The 18,239-nt window shown below is 46.3% G+C and overlaps 1 pseudogene; it reads right to left on the reverse strand.

Moving 5' to 3' along the window:
• Positions 1-1,525: 1,525 nt before the first annotated feature.
• On the reverse strand, positions 1,526-14,056 carry LOC113882828 (annotated as a pseudogene).
• Positions 14,057-18,239: the final 4,183 nt, after the last annotated feature.

Genomic DNA, 18,239 nt, shown 5'->3' on the forward strand with positions numbered 1-18,239 from the left:
AGTCAAGTAAAAATGCTAATTATAGGCTTAGGATTGAAGATACTAAAGTGAGAACATGACTGAATTTAGAACTTTTGGAACTTCTGATTTTAAAAGTATTTGTGTATCTTTAAAGTCCAATAAGAAAATTTTACTCTTGCTTATCTTGTCTGAGGAATAAACATGGAAAGATACTTACTGAAAAAAAGCTACAAAATTTGAGGCTTTGAAGAAGGGAATTAAAAAAGAATGGGTCTCATGAAGAGTAAATCCGTTCAGATGGAAAAGCTGAGAGGAGAAAGAAATTGATTTAAGAAAAGATCTTACTATTAGAGCTGAGGCCATCTGCCATTTAGTCAAATTTACTTTTCTGCATGCAGGGTCACCTTATACAGACTCATACAGGCACACAATACAGCTACCATCTCCACTGATACCCAGAGGGGTGCCCTGGCCACCGCTTCAGACTGCCTTGTGGGCACACAGGATGCTCGGGACTCTGTCCTGTGTGTCCCTGGGAAGTGACTCCCAGGAGGTCCAGCCACTGAGCCGAGTTCCATTCTGTTTTCAAGCAGCCCTTTAAATCCCTGAGGACAGCGCTCCTCTCTCTCACCACATAAAATGTCCCCCCATGTGTCACTGCTCCTCATAAACATGGCTGCTGCTTTTATAATCAGTCTTAAGATATGGTCACCTGATTCTATTATTTTTTATTATGCTGAAGTCAGTCAAGTGTTTTATATCTTACTAGAATATTAATATGTCAGATTCAGAGAAATAATTCAAGGATGAAGTCAACTGATTATCCTCCTATCCATATGAAGTATATAAATATAATCTCTGGGAGATGGTGAAGGACAGGGAAGCCTGGTGTGCTACAGTCCATGGGGTCACAAAGAGTTGGACATGACTGAGTGACTGAACAATGATAAAATATTATTTCAATTGATAATGAATGTACAGTGCATAGGGGAAAGTGGGATAAAAGTGTTTTAAAAATTGGATCAAGCTTAGCTAATAAAATTAGCAGTTGCAAATGTTGTTTAAGGGAAGAACATAATGAATTATGAATTAGGAAATTTTCCTCTTATGTGAAAGGAAAACAGCAAAAGTCACAGAACATCCTCATGAGTAGACATATTTATTTATTTAGAAACTGCTTATTTTCTGTCAACCAATTTCCATTTTAAGAGTTTGTGGGGTTTCCATAATGGCTCATGGTAAAGAATCCTGCCAATGCAGGAGACATGAGTTCAATCCCTGGTCCAAGAAGATCCCACATGCCTCAGAGGAACTAAGGCTGTGAACCACAACCACTGAGCCTGTGCTCCACAGCCTGGGGGCCACAGCCACTGAGCCCACGCTCTGCCACCACTGAAGCCTGGGGGCCCTGGGGCCCACGCTCCATAACAAGAGAAGCCACTTCAATGAGAAGGCAGGCACCACAACCAGAGCGTGCGCCCCACTCACCAAAACCAGAGCAAACCTGTGCAGCAGCAAGGACCCAGCACAGCCCCCACCGAAGAAAAGAGCCTGTGAAGGAACAGCTGAAGCCCACCCAGTGCTGTGCCTACCCACCCAGTGGCCTGAGCAGTGGGCGCTGCAGGCCAGCCTTCAGGGGAAACTGCGGAGTAGGCAGCGAGCTCGCCTGCCCGCCTGTGGACTAGGCCAGCACCTCAGATCCAGTAGCGTTGCACTGAGCTGCTGAAGTGACCCATTCACGGTGAAGTCCTCCTTGGTCAGAGCTTGCTCAGCTGCCACCTGCTCTTCCCTTTTAATCTCTTCAGTGTTGGGGATTTTTTTTTCCAGGACTTGGAAGCAATGAACTTGAAAGAAGACAGTCAGGCAGTCTCTTGTGTGGACTGACAAGTTTATTTTTGTAGTCAAGTCTTTTTATAGAAGCAGGAACAAAGAGCTTAGAGTATACAGCCAGCAGAGTGTGTACGGGGTTAACATCTAATCAGTAAAAATATTTTAAGGACAGCGCTCTCTAAGTGACCCGTGTGTTTATCCTGTAACCCATTTTTTCAAGTAACATCTTTAATATTTATTATTAAATCTTGCTGCCGGGCATAACCAAAGGCAGGAGATGTTTTTTTGCCCGCAGCACATCAAGCCAGGGTATCTCTGGCCCTTGCCATTTTTCCAAGGACTTCTTCCAACCGGCTGTTTTGTACCGTGCTTCCCAACATTTCAGAATCTTCAGACGTAGAGATCAGGCACGATCTCCCAAGAATGTTCACAGGAAATGGGCAGAACTTCCCGGGTGAGCATCTGCCAAGTCATACCCACCAACTGAACTCCCTAGTTGCCGGGGATGGGTGGTCTCCAGAGTGCAGAGGAGAGTCCGTGTCACACAGACCGATGGTAAGAAGTTCGCATACATGCCTCTGGGAGAGGCTGGTGGTCAGCCCTGGGATCGTAACCACTAGGAGTCTTGGCTCCTGGAAGCTGCCTGGGTCTGGTTAGTGGAGGCTCCAGGAGCAAAGTACCCGACCAGAGAAGCGGTGGCAGCAAACTGCAGCTTAGCTCGCTGGCAAAGGTTCCTGGAGGACGCAGCAGTGACAGCAGCTGGGTTTTCAGTGGCAACGATGGCATGAGCTGCCTACAGAAGCTTCTCCCAGGTTCTCTTTGGATTCCTAATGTAGACGCCGTCAGTTTTCCTTCTGTAGATGTACTGCTCCATTGGGAAGTAAAAGTCGGTGATACCTAAGTGGGCCCCTGCTGCAAGGAACGTGATGGTGTCGTCCTTCATTTTCCGGACATCAAGGACCCAGGATAGTGCAAAAGATTCACTTCACGTTATGACAAGAATCCAGACAGTGCCGTGTGGATCACTGTCTGGGTAGCGTGGGAAAAGCCTGAGAAGATATGTTAGAGAAGCCAGATAATCTTTCTGATAAAACAAACTTGACTTTCTTTCAGTTTGTAGAAATAACGCTGTGAGTTTTATTCTTTAGAGGTTTAAAATTTTTTTGTAATGTCTTGGCATTTCTGAGAAACTTGTAATACATGTACAAGGTTCAAGAACCTAGAAATATAAAATACTTTATATTACATCGTTCTTCCTACCCCCTTTCTTCTTGTCAAGGCCCTGCTGCTTCCACAGTCAGCCACGTGTTTTGTTTCTCAGGAATGGTTTCCAGACTTTTTGTTTGTTTGTTTGTTTGTTTTTTTCTAAGTATTTATTTGGCTGTGCCTGCGGGACCTTTTCCATGGGAACTCTTAGCTGTGGCATGTGGGTTCTACTTTCCTGACAAGGGATTAAACTCAGGCCCTTACAATGAGAGTGCAGAGTCTTAGCCCCTGGATCAGGAGAGACGGCCCAGAATGTCATTTTATGGATACACAAGCAACTATGACTATCTATTTCTTCTTCACTCCACATGTGGTGCTAGTGGTAAAGAACCCACCTCCCTGTGCAGGAGACATAAGGGACTCAGATTCAATCCCTGGGTCCGGAAGATCCTCTGGAGCAGGAAATGGCAACCCACTCTAGTATCCGTGCCTGGGGAATCGCCATGGGCAGAGGAGCCCGGTGGGCTACAGTCCATAGTGTCACAAAGTGTGGGACGTGACTGAGTGACTGAGCACAACCACATTTAAAACCATACATGGTCGCACACTGTGCACAGTGTTCTATGGTATCTTGCTTATATTCAGCTGACAATATCTTGGGGAATATTCTCTCTTGGGACACTATTTTCCACAAATCAGTCCACTGAATAGATGATGTATTATAATACGCTTTACTGGTCCACATTGGAATAAACACTAATATAAAATGACATCTTGACATCACAATAAGCAATGTAATGCATAATCTTAGCCTAATTTATTCCATGGCAGGAAAATGTATCAATTTCTAGTGCATTAGGAATTTCTACAAATGTAACGGATTTGTAGCCTGAAGTATTTCCAACTGAAATGTAGCATCTGATAGGATGTTGCTGGTAAACTAGCACGTTGCTGGATTTCCCCCCCTCCCCCACTCCACCGAGGAGCTATGCAATGATCATTTCTCTTTCCTTAAGACTCAACCTCTCCTCTCCCAGATTTCTCCCTGATCTGTTTTTAAAAATTCTCCAACCTCTTCTACCCTTGTGACTTCTCTATAATCTGCTCCTTTTCTTAGCACTGTCCTTCATTCTCACGCCCTCATTGCCTGGTCTGGTCTCTACCTGCCATCTCAACATTGCCCATCATTGCTCCACCCACTCCCCTAGAGACGGTATCAATACGGCCAGATAGACGGTTGAGTATAGAAAAATGGTTCATGGATAATATTGAATCACTGAGCCTGGATGAGAAGGAGACATCCACAGGGGAGTCTAAGGTAGCTGGGGAAGAAGGAGAATTTAGGTTTTATCTGTGGTCTTCATTCAGGGGAAGATGCTACAGGGCCCACCAGGGAAGGAGAAGTCAGAGTCAGAGGTAAATACTTGGGAGGTGGTGTCCAGAAATTCCAGCAGGAGCTCTGGAGACAAGAGTGAGGGAGAGCGCCTGCTGTGAGGCTGCTGTGAGTGTTGGGCAGGGACACACACGGGGCAGCAGAGAAAGGAGCAGGAAGGTGATAACAGGCTTCCCAAGGGAGGGAGGGTGTCATGGTGATAGTGATGTGCACAGAGTTACCCATGTCACGGAGATGAGGGAGGATGGAAAAGAGCCAGTGAGAGGGGAGGGCGGATGCAACTAATACATCCTGTATGCTGTTTCCTGAGAGGCCAAGAGCAGAGGCCAAGAGAGAGGCTGAGCCAGAGCACAGGACACAATGAAGGAGACATAAAAGTTGATAAATAAAAACATAGATGTTCAAATCAAGATTTTGTTAAAACGCCCTTTTAAGTAATACAATTGGGATTTTAAGGAACTCCTTTTAAGGAATATAGAAATAAAATTGCAGGTGAGATGATATTAATTCTTAGATGGTGATTCACAAGAATGACTCCCCTGCCTAAAGAGTGACACCATCAGAAGCAGTTCTGTGCAGAGGAGAACGGGGAGATGGCACAGCACAGTGGTGGAGACACATGGTCGATGGAGACGCTGGGCCTTCACGGGACGAGGAGGGTCCTGTAGACCCCATATGCCGGTGTGCTGAGAACATCGAGCAGGAGTTACTTGAGCCATTGAGAGTCACTGTACTTGAAGGGGTTTTTATTTAAATATAATTTTATTTCCTTTTGGCTGCCCTGGGTCTTCTTTGCTGCCTGCAGGCTCTCTCCACTTGTAGCAAGCAGAGCCTGTGCTCTAGTTGGGTGGTTGGGCTTCCTGCTTTGGTGGCTCCTCTTGCTGTGGAGCACTGGGCTCTAGGATGCCTGGGCTCAGTATTGGCGGTGTACAGACTTAATTTCTCTGTGGCATGTGGGATCTTCTGGGGACCAGAGATTGAGCCGGTGTCCCCTGCACTGCAAGGTAGATTCTTAACCACTGGACCACCAGGGAAGCCCCTGTACTTGAAGTTTTCATTGGAGCTACCTAAAACATGATAAAAGTGACCTCAGCAAAAGGGGGAAGGAGCAGTGAGTGCACGGCCTGCCTTCCACCAAAGAGAGCCTGCTGGGTTTGCACAGACCCCTTTCCATTTCTGAACCACATTTGCCATTTACTCACTTCCTCTTTCTCCACCTAAAAACCACACATCTCCTAAATTCTCCAAGCAATCTTCCTGGTGGCTTTCTTTCATGGAAGTAGAATTTCTGGGAAAAAGATTCTGTGCAATCTTTCTATGTGAATATCAGAAGAAGGTGAACATTTTATTTGAGGTTATGGTTCTGGAAATTCAGAATGAAATATGTTTCAGCTCACATTGGCCAAACATGCTGTACCTGGCCTCAGCCTCCTGTATTTTAGTTGGCTCACTGGTGTCATTAAGGTCCTGGGATCTCTCTAGCCCCTCAACTACTGCATCCAACTCCTATGGCATGGCAAAAAAAAAAAAAGGCTCTCTGGTACCATTAAGATCCCTGTTGATTGCAGATCCTGTGATCTTGCTGGTGCCTTGACTTATTGCAGCTTCCTAAGTCCTTACCTAGGACTTGTTGGCATAAAGTTCAACCAGGAAAAACAGAAAACAAAACCCGTTTTAGTGTGTCTCTTGATATTTGGTTTTGTTTTACATTTGCAAGAGCAAAACACATAAAATGAAGCAAAGGGTACTTTTGAACATATATGGTTAACTGACTTAGAATTACTGATTCAAAGTGTCTGTAAAAATAAAATGTGACTTCCACTTCCAGCTTTAAGAGGAACAGTATCTGAACTTCCTCACCTGGCACTGGTAATTAGAAACCTGAACAAAATACTGGGAACAACTGTTTTCAGATCCTGGACAGCAGGCCACACAGGACTAAGTTCCTAGAGTGAAGATGGATACACAAATCCATCTGATGACTCCTGGCTGTCTGCCTTCAGGCAATTTCCATGTTGCAGGTACAGGGAGGGGAACCCAGATGCAGCCCAGCAAAGCCCTGATCTTAGAACACAGGTGAGCCAGGGAGGCTCAGAAGGTGATATGTGTTGGGCAGGGGATCCAAAGGAGAGAGCTACTCAGACAGAAAGAATGATTACAAGTGCCTAATGAGCCTGCTGAGTCTCTGTCATCTGATCACACACAGGTGACATTCCACAAGGCTGGGCAGGAACAACTTTTGAGGAAAGAATTATTACTGGACATCTATGCATTGAGTGGGACTGGATGCCATGATCTTAGTTTTCTGAATGTTGAGCTTTAAGCCAACTTTTTCACTCTCTCTTTCACTTTCATCAAGAGGTTCTTTAGTTCCTCTTCACTTTCTGCCATAAGGGTGGTGTCATCTGAATCTCTGAGGTTGTTGATATTTCTCCCAGCAATCTTGATTCCAGCTTGTGCTTCCTCCAGCCCAGCGTTTCTCATGATGTACTCTGCTACTACTGCTACTGCTAAGTCACTTCAGTCGTGTCCAACTCTGTGTGACCCCATAGACGGCAGCCCACCAGGCTCCCCAGTCCCTGGGGTTCTCCAGGCAAGAACACTGGAGTGGGTGGCCAGTTCCTTCTCCAATGCATGAAAGTGAAAAGTGAAAGTGAAGTCGTTCAGTCATGCCTGACTCTTAGCGACCCCATGGACTGCAGCCCACCAGGCTCCTCCATCCATGGGATTTTCCAGGCAAGAGTACTGGAGTGGGGTGCCATTGCACTCTGCATATAAGTTAAATAAGCAGGATAACAATATACAGCCTTGATGTACTCCTTTTCCTATTTGGAACCAGTCTGTTGTTCCATGTCCAGTTCTAACTGTTTCTTCCTACAGGTTTCTCAAGAGGCAGGTCAGGTGGTCTGGTATTCCCATCTCTTTCAGAATTTTCCACAGTTTGTTGTGATCCACACAGTCAAAGGCTTTGGCATAGTCAATAAAGCAGAAATAGATATTTTTCTGGAACTCTTTTCTTTTTTTGATGATCCAGTGGATGTTGGCAATTTGATCTCTGGTTCCTCTGCCTTTTCTAAAATCACCTTGAACATCAGGAAGTTCACGGTTCACATATTGCTGAAGCCTGGCTTGGAGAATTTTGAACATTACTTTACTAGCGTGTGAGATGAGTGCAATTGTGTGGTAGTTTGAGCATTCTTTGGCATTGCCTTTCTTTGGGATTGGAATGAACACTGACCTTTTCCAGTCCTGTGGCCACTGCTGAGTTTTCCAAATTTGCTGACATATTGAGTGCAGGACTTTCACAGAATCATCTTTTAGGATTTGAAATAGCTCAACAAATAGATGGGGTAATAGTGGAAACAGTGGCTGACTTTATTTTGGTGGGCTCCCAAATCAACACAGATGGTGATTGCATCCATGAAATTAAAAGATGCTTACTCCTTGGAAGGAAAGTTATGACAAAACTAGACAGCATATTAAAAAGCAGAGACAGTACTTTGCCAACAAAAGTCCATCTAGTCAAAGCTATAGTTTTTCCAGTAGTCGTGTATGGATGTGAGAGTTGGACTATAAAGAAAACTTAGCAGAGAAGAATTAATGCTTTTGGAGAAGACTCTTGAGAGTCCCTTGGACAGCAAGGAGATCCAACAAGTCCATTCTAAAGGAGATCAGTCCTGGGTGTTCACTGGAAGGACTGATGCTGAAGCTGAAACTCCAATACTTTGGCCACCTGATGTGAAGAGCTGATTCATTGGAAAAGACTCTGATGCTGGGAGGAATTGGGGGCAGGAGGAGAAGGGGATGACAGAGGATGAGATAGTTGGATGGCATCACCGATTCAATGAACATGAGTTTGGGTGAACTCAGGGAGTTGGTGATGGACAGGGAAGCCTGGCGTGCTGCGGTTCATGGGGTTGCAAAGAGTTGGACGTGACTGAATGACTGAGCTGAACTGAACTGAATGCATTGAATAATGTGCAACATTCATTGGGGCTGAGAATCCTCACCAGCCAGAGTGAAGAAACCTCCTTGAATATGTGGGGCATTCAACTGAGACAGAAAATGTATATATTAGAGCTGAAACTAAAAAAAAAAAAAAAGAGAGAGAGAGAAAGAGATGAAACTAATCACAAGCCTTAAAATAAAGGGCACATAGAATTGTACTAACAAACCTTAGCAATAATCCTCAAACGTGTCTGCTATGAAGGTAATCATTTCCTATCAGGAAAAAGCAAAATTAACACTTTCAGGAAACATACAAAGAAAACAAACCAAAAGACATTTCTATCGCCCAGGAAACTTCAAGACATTTAGGGGTCCTGTGTCAGATAACAAGTCCAATGTATATTTCATATTATCTCATACCCACCCACAAAAATGAATATAAACCCCTTTATACACACTGCAAATATACGAGAATATTCAAGAAATTGACTACTTTCTGGAAAAATATGAATTCTCAAGACCAATATTTAAAGCAGCTGTAACAAAAGAAAAATAAGCAAGGAAGGCTATAAAATAAAATTTTTTCAAGAATTACTTCTGAAAATCATGTGAAGGCTATGCAAGCAAAGAACAACTGACTACCAAAGCACCACATAATTTTAGAGAATCAAGAATAGACGAACAGAAGAAATCTGTATTTTGTGAACATAATTTAACCCTGATAGGAGTTGGACACAACTGAGTGACTTCACTTTCACTTTTCACTTGCGTGCATTGGAGAAGGAGATGGCAACTGCCTCCAGTGTTCCTGCCTGGAGAATCCCAGGGGTGGGGGAGCTTGGTGGGCTGCCATCTATGGGGTCACACAGAGTCGAAGCAACTTAGCAGCAGCAGCATGAGAACTTGACATAAGTGACATAAAACAAAACGACACACCAATTTTACCTACTATTCTTGGTCTCCTAATCCATTAAATGCTAATTAATGATATATGAATCATTGCAGAGAAATTCTCCATCTCTAAAAAAACTTAGGTTTCCTCACAATTTTTGTTCCTTTAAAGGAAGTCAAGCTGTACAGTCTAAGAAGTGCTTGCTCCAGAAGATGTGGAATATATATACAATGGAAAATTACTCAGTCATAAAATCAAATGAAATAATGCCATTTGTAGCAACATGGATGAACATGGTGATTTCACTTTAAGTGAAGTAAGTCAGACAGAAAGAGACAAGCATCGTATGATATCACATATGTGGAATATTGAAGAATGATACAGATGAACTTATTTACAAAGCAGAGGTAGAGTCACAGACATAGAAAACACGCTTATGGTTACCAAAGAGGACACGGGCGTGTGGGAGAGGTGAGTCAGGAGTTTGGGGTCAGTATGCACACACTGCTGTATGTACACCAGGTGACATAAGGAGCTGCTGTGTAGTGAGGGAGCTATACTCAGTATCTTGTGACGACCTGTAATGGGAAAGAATCCAGAAGAATATATAGTCGCTCAGTTGTGTCCAGCTCTTTGGGACTCCAGGGCCTGTAGCCTGCCAGGCTCCTCTCAAAGGATGGGTCACAAGGAGCTGGACACAACAGAGGGACTAACCACACAAGTCCTACTCTGCTTGTTCTCAGCCAACTTGGAGAAAGACATGACACCTTATCAGCACTGCAGTAAAGTTTTCTCTAAGATGCCTGCCCTGTAGGGAACAATTTGAACATATTCTGAACTTCAGTTGTGCTTGCAAGTAATTTTGTCAGGAGAAAGAGTTGGTGAAAGAAAGCACAGCTGACCCAGAGGAAACTAACCAGGCGGGAAAACACAAAACACACGCTTAACACACAATAAACATTAAACTGATTGAGGACATTGCGGGAAGTGTCCTAGTTCATTCTCCATTTGTCCACACTTAATCGAGTGTGCTCAGTTAAGACACTCTGTGTCTAGAGTGCGCTGTCATTCTTGGCTAATTTAAAATATAGTGTATTAATAGGAAATTGGAGGCATAATAAGGCAAACAGATCAGGAGATGACTGTCATCAAGAAGAGAGTTGATGACTTAAAGTTCCCAAGAGGAGGGACAGGCCACGCCATTGGGCCACATGGGAAAGGAATGGACTTGTCCAGAGAGGGAGGGAGGGGAACTCAGCACAGGGGCCTTGACTGTGACTCCTCAGGAGGGAACAGTGAGCTGGGTGCGCAGGCTCAGGACTGGCTGGTGCGCGTGATGTTAGCGGCCATCCTCGGTGTCTGGCTCTGGGTGACAAGGGAAGGGGACAGTGGCCCGGAGCGCAGCTTAAATGTCACCTCCTCAGAGACACGTCCCCATGTGCATCTGCGGTGACAGCTCCCCCATGTCTCCTACCCTTACCACCTCGGTCCTTCACAGCACCAGGGCCGGCCCTGTCTGCACCCGCTGGGGCTCATCACCCATCCATCCTCCGGCCCCAGGACTCTTCTCCTCCCTGCCCCTCTCTGCCCCAGCCCCCCCATCCCGCTGTGCCGTTTCCCGCCCTTCACTTCATGGAGCTGATTCTTCTACAAGCTGTTCTGTTTATTCCTTGTCTGGTTCCACAGCGTCAGCTTTGTGGGAGCAGCAGAATCCTTTCTTTTTAAAGTGTGGTGGTCTTCTGTTTTACTCTCCTCTTGAATGTCAAGGACTGTGAGGTGTCGTGGCTGGGTCCCTGCCCCCAGCACAGGCCTGGCACAGAGCACGTGCGCTCTCAGCATTTGGGAAGAACCAGCAGTGGGAAGCCTTGTTGCTGCCCCCAGGGGACTGTTACAAACAAGACAACAGCCCCAGAGGAGTTGCTTAGTTAGGAACCATGCTAGCAAAATAGACTTAAATGCAGTTTTGGCTCTTCCAGAAATGAAATCTTGAACCAGTCAGCCAGGAATCTTCTGATTATCACTAGTTAAGTCATCTGCCTGAGAAAGCTTTCCAGCCTCTATTGGAAAGTAACCTCACAGTAACCACTTGGATTCTTTGCCCAGTACAACGTCCTTGTTCCTGATCCCTTATGCCTATAAAAGTCTTTTATTTTGTGCAACTCCTCAGAGTTTCTAACTGCTAAATTGGGTGCTGCCTCATTCATTTAAATAAAGGCACTAAGATTTTAAAATTTTACTCAGTTGAATTTTATTTTAATAGGGCTTATAGCTTATTTTGGAGAAGGCAATGGCATCCCACTCCAGTACTCTTGCCTGGAAAATCCCATGGATGGAGGAGCCTGGTGGGCTGCAGTCCATGTGGTCACTAAGAGTCGGACACGACTGAGCGACTTCACTTTGATTTTTCAAATGGCAACCCACCCCAGTGTTCTTGCCTGGAGAACACTGCAGGAAGTGTCATAAGACGCATATCCCTGGGACATGCAGGAAGTGTCATATGTGACGCATATCCCTGGGACATGCATCACAAGAGGGCATGTCCCAGGGATGGGGGAGCCTGGTGGGCTGCCGTCTATGGGGTCACACAGAGTTGGACACGACTGAAGTGACTTAGCAGCAGCATAGCTTATTTTAAGATTATATTTGGCTTTTAAGAGATTGTTATAGATTCAATTGAGCTTACTATGAACGCTGTCGGATTCAGGATCTCCGAAGAAGATTTAGCTTCAGGACCAGGGACCAGGATTGATCACTCAAGAGCGTTTGTGTAGCAGAGTTTTATGACAGTGGGAAAAGGTCAGAGAAAGCTTCTGACATGGACAGCAGAAGGGGGTGGAGAGTGCCCCCCCTTGCTAGTGTTAGCAAGGGATGTATATACTTTTTAAATTAGTTTCTACATTAAATCAAAAGAATGTCTCAAGTTTGTGAAAGGTTTACCAGACCCACTCCCACAATTAGCATTTTAGGATAAGAGGATTAGAATTTAACAGAAAGATCCTACCAGACCTATTCCCATAATATACATTCTAAGATATCAGGATTAATCAGAAGGTTTTCAGGAAGGAGAAACTGTCCTCAAGCAGGATACATTGTTGTTATATGATCCCTAGTACAGAGTTTAAGTGGCTCAGATGGGAAAGCATCTGCCTACAATGTGGGAGACCCAGGCTGGATCCCTGGCTTGGGAAGATCCCCTGGAGAAGGAAACAGCAACCCACTCCAGTACTCTTGCCTGGAAAATCCCATGGACAAAGGAGCCTGGTAGGCTACAGTCCATGGGGTTGCAGAGTCAGGCATGACCGAGCAACTTTACTTTCTTTCACAGAGTTTAAACTGAGTTGTGTAATCGTCAGTTCTGGGCCTAAAGAAAGAAAGGAAAAACAAATGTTTTAAGTGACTAAGACTAAGAAATGTAGAGGGAAAAAGATGTTTGTTCTTTCCTCCTCCTTGAGAACTCCAGACCCTCTCTCCTCAGCTTCCCCTGGACTTCTTATCAACCTGCCTACGAATTGACTCTCTCACTTTGAGCACCTCTTCAGCCTGTGAGCTCCATGAGAACATCAGGCCAGAAAGATAAAAGACCTTGAGTAAATGTTATGATGACTGAAGAGCTGTACAGATAAAATGACTAAACAGAGTCCATGTGAAGGTTACATTCACTGAAGATTAGCTTTTTCTTCCTCCTCCCTCCCTCTTTCCAGAACAGAAGTTCAAGGGACCTTATATCACCCTCACCTCGTACGGAACTCCAGTGGTCTGGGTGAGTTTTATCTTTTCTCTATTTGTACACTGGAAGACATTTCATGACTGTACCCCTCAAAACTGAGAAAATTACTACTTGAGGGCAGGGACCCTCCATGTTGTCTAAGTCAAAAGAGAACAATATGTGAACACAGAATATTGGGATGACTTGGGCCCCTGGGCAGCTGGAAGGAGGGAGACAAAGGCAGAGGGGTGTTGTTTCCACCTCCCTCCTCCCAACATGACACATTTGTCTCTCTTTTTACTTAATCAATCTGATTCTGATTATCTGGAGATTGACATGTCTGCTGGTAGATGGTATGGTCTTAGGTCACAGCATTAAAGGCCACCAGACATCAGTTCTGAGCTGTTTGCAAGACCTAGGACAAGTCTTCAGCGTCTTAGATCCGCTGTTTTATCCCTAAGCATTGACAGCGGTACTACCTGTGTGAGGGCCCAGAGGCAGAGGCGTCAGCACTTGGGATTGGTCACTGGGAAAGGCTGCAGCCCCGTGAAGGCTGCCCCTAGAACCCCAGCCGGAACACGAGTGGTACGTGGAATATCTGGATGAATCAGTGAAGATGTCAGCAAGAGTCACTCAGTTGGTGCCAGGACAGCATTGAATTAGAGCACTGGGCTTTTCTCCACTCACTTCCAGAGGGTCAGGCCCTATTGCCACTGGCCACATACCCTGAGTGATAACCATCTCCTGGGAACTCCAAGTCACAGCCTGATGGCTGGGCCTCCAGAGGGCTGAAGGATGTGTCAGGAGCGGTTTGCCCACAGATGCTGGGCACTCCAGGGCTCTGACAGGGGCTGGTGAGGCTGGCATGGCAGGGCCCCACAGCACAGAGTATTGGGGTGCCTGGTTGGAGCTGCCATCATCTAGGGCCATAGCACCATGAAGGCCCCTGGTAATTTCTGAGCTCAGAAGCTAAAGCAAGGTTGAGCCTGATTAGTACTTGGTTGCAAGACCAGCTGGAAAGACCAGGTGCTGTGGACTTTCCCACTTGTCTCTTCTTTCATCTCTCTCACCCTTGTCCACCTCCCCCTCTGCTGGCACAGATGGGCTCTCCTTTGGCCATTGGGAGGTGCACCTATTGTTGAGTCTTGGCCTGGGTGGGTGCTGTGCGGGGTTCTGACAATGGGCAGCACAGTTGTGCTGGCATCCTCTGTGCTTGCTGGCCGCTCTGGGTTGGTGGGCAGGTTGAGTGCCTACAGGAAGGCAGTACTTTATGCCATGGAACTGTCTGCATAAAATGGTTCTAATGGTGACATTGGACCTCTGTGTATTTTCCACATTAAAAAAACTGTAGCATGTCTCTCTCTCTGTGTGTGTGTGTGTGTGCATGTGTTAAAGACTTAGGAAAATTCTGAAGTCAAACAAAAAATTGGATCACATGATAAAATATGAATAAGCTTCAAAAACATGACACTGTGTAAGAAACCGGACCTAAATGGCCACAGTTGTACAAACCCATGTGCTTGAAATACACAGAATAGGCAATTCCATAAGGATGAAAGAGTGAGGAATGTGGAATTTAAAGTGACTGATTAAGGAACACTAGGTGTCTTTGTAGGGAGATAAAATATAAAATATTCTGGATCAGATAGTGATGATGGCTACACAACTATATAAATAGGCAATCACTAAAATATAGTGCTCAAAGTAGAATTTTTTGGTATATGATATATATCTCAACTTAAAATGATTAATTTGATTTTTTTTTCAAAAATAACAAAACCCACATATTATCCTCAGTGCTTTATGTGGTTCTCACTCTAAGCTCTGTAGACATAAACAAAGGGGCCTGTGTCTGTGTGTGCGTGCTCAGTCATGTTTGACTCGTTGTGACCCCATGGCCTGCAGAAGGCCATGCTCCTCTGTTCATGGAATTTTCCAGGCAAGAATACTGGAGTGGGTGGCCGTTTCCTACTCCAGGACATTTTCCTGATCCTTCACTGTTCTTCAGAATTTGTCTCCAGAGCAAGGAGTCAGGCAGCACCACTCACCTAGGCTGAGACTCAGGGCACACACAGGAGTGGGGACGCACTCTGGTGGGAAAGAGGGAAAGTGTGTCCTGCTCAGAGCATGTAATGTGGGGGAAGCCGGAGACAGGCTGGCAGGAAGAGGGCCATCCCAGGTGACTGCTTAGATGAGATTTGGCTTCCCCCATTTGGTACTAAATTGAAAGGAAGAAAAATAAGGAAGGTGACAGTCACTGACCACGCACTGAATCCTGGAGCCCATTGCTGCAGGGGCTGGGGTCTGGTTTTCCAGGTCGGTTGCTGCAGGGCAGGGCCTCGTGGCTAGAAGGAGAGGTTCCCCAACTTCCCAGTGTGTTAAGAAAGTTCTTCACTTCAACATCCTTCTCTGGTCGTCTTCAATTGGATACTCTGTGGATAAACCTGAAACAGTGTTTCTTAAATTAACTGCAAACAAAGGTAATAATTACGTTATTGTTGAGTAACAATGATAATGGTGATTTTCATTATAATTAATTTCGAGATTTCTCACTGAATACCTACATTACAATACAAATAGTAACAAAAATCCCCAACAACCTGTCGGGCCATCTGGTTGACCTCGCCACAGAGGCCACCAATCTGTCGGCTTTGTGATCCTCACACAGACGTATCCGCGTCTCACACCCACGAAACACAGCGCCTCCACACGGACACCATCCTTTCTACTTCCGAGCCCGAGGAGAACAGAAGGGACTCCTGGCGCCCCTCGAATAGATGCAGCCGGACCCGCAGGAAATCCGTCTGCTGAGTCCTGAGCACGTCACCGGGAACCGTGGCCGCCTGGGAGCAGCGTCAGCGCCGGGAAGGCAGCGGGACGACCGTTCCCCCAAGGTGGCAAGGAAGCGCTTCCCGGCGCCCTTTGGGGAGGAGGACGGGCGGCCCGTGGTCTCTTCCGGTGCCTCCTGTTCTGGACACCAGGGCCGGCCGTCTCCGGGGAGAGGACACACGTTTGTGAATCGGGACTATCGGGGTCCATGGGGGAGGCTGGGAAGACTGGACATGTCTGCGTGCGTCCGTGTGGTCCGCACCTCCGGGCGAGTGGGAAACATGGAGAAGGTGTAACCCCGCGGACGCCGGCGCCGTGACCTTTCCTGCTCGTGCTCAGCTGCCCCAGCGGTGCCCGGGGCAGAAGGGCCTCGCGGCGCTCTGGTCCACCCGGCCGGGCAGCGACACCGATCGCCGCCGCCCGCCCAGGCCGCGGACCTGCAGCTCGAATCTCCGGCGACAGCAGGCTCTTCCCGGGTCTCACGGCACCGGGAGCGTTGCCGCTGTCACCCCGGCCTCTGGAGCTCTGCCCCGGGCTCGGCGGCCGAACCTTCGCGGGAGTCGCCAGCGTTCCCCGGGAAGGGACCGGCTCACGGCGTCCTTTGGGTGGCTCCCGACGGGCGGCGCACACGGCCCCGGGCGGACCCCGAACGCGGGCCGCCTGACGCCCCGCTTGTCCCGGGCGTCCGCCTGGGAGCCGGCTCCCGGCCCGGCAGGGCGCGGAGACCCAGACACCAGACGGGGAGGGCGGGAGCTGGGAAGACCTCCCCGGGTAGCTGCGGGAGAAGGCGCGCTCCTCAGCGATTCCCGAGGCTCGAGGCTCGGACCCAGGCGGCCCAGAGGGCAGGGTCCCTGCTCCCAGGCGGACTTAGGAATTAGTGAAACTTAGATTGTGTGGACTGTAAAACTGAAACCATGAAAGGACTGGGTAAAAACATATATGAATGATTTTTATTCTGTGGAGTAGAAAGATTGGAATCATGATACAACATTAAAAAAAAAAAAGTCTCTTCAGAAGCCATCAAATAAATGAATGAATAAACAGTCATAAATCACATTTCATATTGTACACCGAAAGGTCCAATGAGAACAACTCAGCGTGGGAGGAATATTTGTGCAAATACTTGTGTACTAAGATTATTGATATTAGTATCACTCAGTATAAAACAGAACATTCAGGAAACAGCCATTAAGAGGGACCTGGGACGGAAATTTGTATCGGTACTGACCTGGAAAGATCTGTATAATGAATTGTTTGGATAAAGTAGCCAAGTTATAGGATTTCCACTGGTGCTAAAAGAAAAATATATACATTTGTACATTTATCTTTTACCATGAACTAAGATGGAAAGGCATATGAATTAGAACAGGCTAAAGCAGTTTTATAAAAAGAATACAAGCTTTCCCATGCTTGGCCCCTGGTGCCAGAAAGAAGTGTCTTCAGAAATCAAAAGGAACCACACCGCCTGCTTTCTTCTGCGCCTCCTTCTTCTGTAACCTCCAGGCAGGCAGCTGGCATCCTAGGCCCTTAAAGTCACTGCTCCACTCAGACAGACGCAGATCCAAGGAGGGGTTGGTATGACCTTGGCTGTGCAGGATTTGGGCTCCTCAGCCTCTTGCCTCATCCTGGGAGCCCCCAGCCAGTCAGTCATCACCCCAGACTTCCCCACCAGAGGCTACTGGCCCCACTCTGCAGGGGGCAGCCCTTGTCTCTATGAGCTCTGAGCTCTTTTCCCAAAGGAAGGATTTTCCCTTTGCACCGCAGGTATGAAGCAAGGGGATAACTGACTTTTTGCACCTGGACCCATCGTACACTTTGTCCTCACATCTGGCCCCTATTATCCCCATGAGGGTAAAAGAAGACCATTGCCTTTATATAGGAGGTGTGAGTCAATGGGACTCCTGAGCTTTTACATCTGGACCTTTCATGCACATTTGGTATGCACTCAGCTCCTGAAGACACAAGACAGAGACAGGGTTAGGCCTCTTAGTGTGTGTGTGGCCATTGATTTCATGAAATATCCAGGGTCTCTAAGCAACACCAGGGTGGTAAGAATAAAGAAGCAGCATGCAATCATTCAAGCCACACACACAGACACACACACAGGAGAGGCTATAGAATCCACCTGATCCTAAGGGAAAATGCAACTCTGGAATCAACCATGTCAATGTGTCTTGCAGAAGTAAGATCATCTAAATGACTTGATTCTTTAATAAATTTTCAATTATCAATAAATATTTGTTGTCCTTGTGTTTATTCTGAGATTACTGAGAGTAACATGGCCAGTTTTACATTTACTTTAAAAATATTTATTTCATGGGGCAAAATTTAATAAAACTTTACCTTTCTTCAAGCAAAACTCCATCATACAGTATTTAAAAAAATACTACTTTCCAGAGCGAGAGCTGGCAAGTTTTCTAAAGAGCAGATAGTAAATATTTTAGACTGTCATATGACCTCTGCTGCATCTACTC

This window comes from Bos indicus x Bos taurus, chromosome 24 (assembly GCF_003369695.1).
Source record: "Bos indicus x Bos taurus breed Angus x Brahman F1 hybrid chromosome 24, Bos_hybrid_MaternalHap_v2.0, whole genome shotgun sequence".
Lineage (NCBI taxonomy): Eukaryota > Metazoa > Chordata > Mammalia > Artiodactyla > Bovidae > Bos > Bos indicus x Bos taurus.